Source organism: Octodon degus, unplaced genomic scaffold, assembly GCF_000260255.1.
Source record: "Octodon degus isolate 3935 unplaced genomic scaffold, OctDeg1.0 scaffold00084, whole genome shotgun sequence".
NCBI lineage: Eukaryota > Metazoa > Chordata > Mammalia > Rodentia > Octodontidae > Octodon > Octodon degus.
This window is the reverse complement of record NW_004524660.1, coordinates 451,959-455,843: the sequence shown is the minus strand read 5'-3', so window position 1 is coordinate 455,843 and position 3,885 is coordinate 451,959. Positions and strand designations below refer to the sequence as shown.

Here is a 3,885-nt window from a genome sequence, read left to right as displayed (position 1 = left end):
GAGATATACAGGAAATGAAAATCTCAATCACATGCTGGCAAAAACATTTGAATGGAAATGAAGATAGACTTTGACCTTGAAGACACCATTGCAGATAGTGAAAAAGTAAGAAAAGATCTCTTAAAAACAACTAGGATGCAGGGAAAAATAATTCAACATCTGCAAGATGATGCAAAAATGAACAAAGTAAGACTAATAGGCATCAATGAGAAAGAAGGACTCAATACAGATGATATAAAAAGAATATGTGCAGAATTTATAGCAGAGACTAAGCTTCTATAGTACCCAGTGGGCAGATATGGCAGAGGATTTTCACAAGGCGGTTAAGTCCCAGCAGTGAGAAAACTGGGAACAAAGCCAAACTGGCCTCCGAAAACATCTGAACCTGTTGGAGAAAAAGAAAGATTACAAACTTCGAGCAAAAAGCAAGAATTCCTCAAAGCTCTTCAAAAGAACCCTCTTGAAAAAAATCTAGATGAATTCTACTATAAAATGACTCAGATTAAGCCCCAGGATAGAGTTCATGTTGTTAAAGACAATAAGGAAGAAGGAACTCCAGAGCAGCTAAAGCTAATGTGAACTCAGGATGTCAAATATTTAGAAACGAAAAGGGTTCCAGAAGGTAAGGAAATTAAAAGACTAAAATCAGAGCTCCACCTGCTGGATTTCCAGGGAAAGCAACAGAATAAACGTGTGCTTTTTTGATACCAAAAAAAAAAAAAGGAGTTGAACAGTTTGATATTGCCACTCATCTGCAGACAGCCCCAGAACTAGTTGGCAAAGATTTTAACAGAGCCAACATAAGAGACCTTGCAGAAGGAAAAATTGAAAGGAATTACCCATCAGACTTAACTTAAGTGGATAGCTAAAGAAAGACAAAAGCAGCATAAGTGCCTGACACAGCAGATTGAATGACAGAAGAAATTACTCATTATTGCACAGAAAATTCAATACACAAGGATCTTACAGATAAAACTCAGAAGTGAAGGTGAAGAAATAAACAGTGAATGCCCCAGCTATGTACAATTTCACAGTCATTGGAAGTGTTGAAGTGTTACAGTATGGCTTATCATTTCCATCAAAAATAATTCAATTTTTAGTAATAACTTCAAATTGCATTAGTTTAGACAAGATCAGGTGTATTCAGGGTAGCATGGCCATAGACTTGCTACATCAGATGGCATAGCTTTTTTGTTTAGAACCAGAAGTTATTATTCATGTCTGTCTGTGAGCAATATTAATGCCCCTTCCTCATGTCATTGTTTCTGGCTTGTCAAATCAATCTTATTTTTTATATACAGTACTTATACTTTTTTCACTATGGAAGTTAAATGTCATTACCACTAGGTAGAAAATAGACGAGTTCACTTCTAATTTTAATACTTAATTCAAGAACAGAAATAATTATTGAGTACTGGGAGTTAAAACTACTGAAGAGAACAATTATGAGCATTCTGTTTTATTTCATTTTATAAAGTTGTGCATTAATTTTTACATTTTTGGGTTTTATAGCTACAATTTTAATAAATAATTTTACATTCCCTCCCCAAAAAGGAAGTAATAGGAGAAAAATTCTCAAATATAGGGAAACAATCTGACATTCAGTTAACCGAAGCATATGGAACTCCAAATAACATCAACCCAATTAAAACCACAACCACACATATAATAATCAACGTCCCAGAAATTCAACACAAGAACAATGTACTAAAAGCTGCTAGAAAAAGAAATAGATCAAATTTGAAGGAAGACCCAACAGAATAAGGGCAGATTTCTCTTCACAATCCATCAAGTCCAGAAGAGCATGGAGCAAAGTACTACAAATCTTGCAAAACAAAATTCCAACCTAGACTGCTATACACTGAAAAACACTATCAAATTCAATGGAGAAGTGCAATACTTCCATTAAAAAAACAACTAAAGAATTTCATGAAAACAAAGACAACCCTCATAGTGATATATGTGCACCTATGTTTATAGCAGCACAATTTGTGATAGCCAATCTTGGAAACAACCAAAATGCCCGTCATCTGGGGAATGGATGAAAAAGATGTGGTGTTTTTCTACAATGGAGTATTACTCAGCTGTAAAGAATGATGAACTTGAAGTCTTCATATATAAGTGGATACCACTTGAATATATACTCACAAATGAAATAAACCAGACATACATGTGTAAATATTGTATAGTCTCCTAGTGTAAGAACTCAAAAGAAGAACAAAAAATTGAAAGTTTCGGCATAAAACAACTAAATGGAAACCAAGAACTTCAGGGTTACACAACAAAGAGAGAGCAAGGAGAAAAGCTAGGAAACTTGGCAGGGGCAAAACCATACATTTATATACACAAGATGGTTAAGGCAATGATCTGTCACCTGAAGAATGGATAAAAAAGATGTGGTATTTTTATACAATGAAGTATTACTCAGCTATAAAGAATGATAAACTCAAAACCTTCATGTATAAGTGGATACCACTTGAAGATATACTCATAAGTGAAATAAACCAGACCCACACATATAAATATCATATAGTCTCCCTCGTGTTGTAACTCAAAAGGACAAACAAAAGCTGAAAGGTATAACACAACTAAATGGAAAGTAAGAACTTAAGGATTAAACAATGAAGAGAGGGCAAGGTGAAAAGCTAGGAAACATGGCAGGGGCAAAACAATACATTGATATACACAAGATAGTTAAGGCAATGATCCTGAGAATATCCATCAGGCTTTTGAAACTAGCAGTTAATTGGTAGGATTCTCACCCTGACTAACTACATATGCCGATACTTGTGAAATAAGTAACAGCACTGAAGATAGCAATGTATAATACTAGGACCATGTTTGGAATCCCTATCATACTGGAGCTCTAAAAGCATGCTCTTTCTAATGTCATATCTATTACTGCTATACTCTCTCAAGTAAATGTTTTTTCTAAAAAAGGTAACAAACGAAAACAAGAGACAAGTAAAAAATGTCATGCTACAATGTCATGTATGATTAGATTTCTAAATTTCTGTGTAAAAATTTGTAATTGTATATTTCTATTTTTAAATTTTTAAATATTTAGTTATTTTTATTTTTGTTCATATTCTGTATGGACTTAAAGTTTAGTCTATCAATGAATGATGGAAAATACCTGTTCTATATTATGATTAAGGCATTTGGTATTCAGACCAATACTGATGTTAAGCTCAACAGCTTTTGTTTTAGGGTAATAACATGATTAAGCTTCTCTTCTGGAGGGCTAACAAGTTAAGTTTGCAGAGCAAACATTTAGAGAAAAGGAATGGCTACAAGGATAGCCAACATTGTGGCCCTAGCCTTTCAATGTCAGTGAGAACTCGGGACATAAGAGAACCTGTACTGTAAAATTCTGTAACTCTGTGGTGTCCCAAATTTACTGATCAAGGAGATTATGGAGCCATAGAGGAAAGTGCTCAGTGATGTAGAGTGTGCCTAAGAATTCACTTGGAGTGAAAATATTCTCTCATGCTTTCACAGACAGCAAATTGCTCAAGCAATTGCCATGACTCATCCACATGGATCACATTGAAAAAAAAGATCTGCAAACTGTTGTACAGGGTTTCAGGGTAAATCTTGAGGGGATTTGACTGACCTTGTCAGATACAAAAGTTACATTTTTTGTTATATAGGTCTTGTTTTATCACAGTCTTTGCCATCCGGCAGAAAAGTATAAACACAAGGTATAAAAAGTAAAGCCATATTAACATGCTGAGCTGTGAAAGGCTCAAGTCAACAACTTCTGACATTGTCAGTCATGCAGATAACCCACTACTATTATAGACTACTTGACTATACTGCATTACTTTGCTGAATATCATGCACCTACAATATATGAATGGCAATGGAATACCCATCTCTGAC

General features: G+C 34.6%; 1 pseudogene; it reads left to right on the top strand.

Annotated features, from left to right (window-relative positions):
• The first annotated feature begins 298 nt into the window (after positions 1–298).
• Positions 299–1,186, top strand: LOC101592451 (annotated as a pseudogene).
• Positions 1,187–3,885: the final 2,699 nt, after the last annotated feature.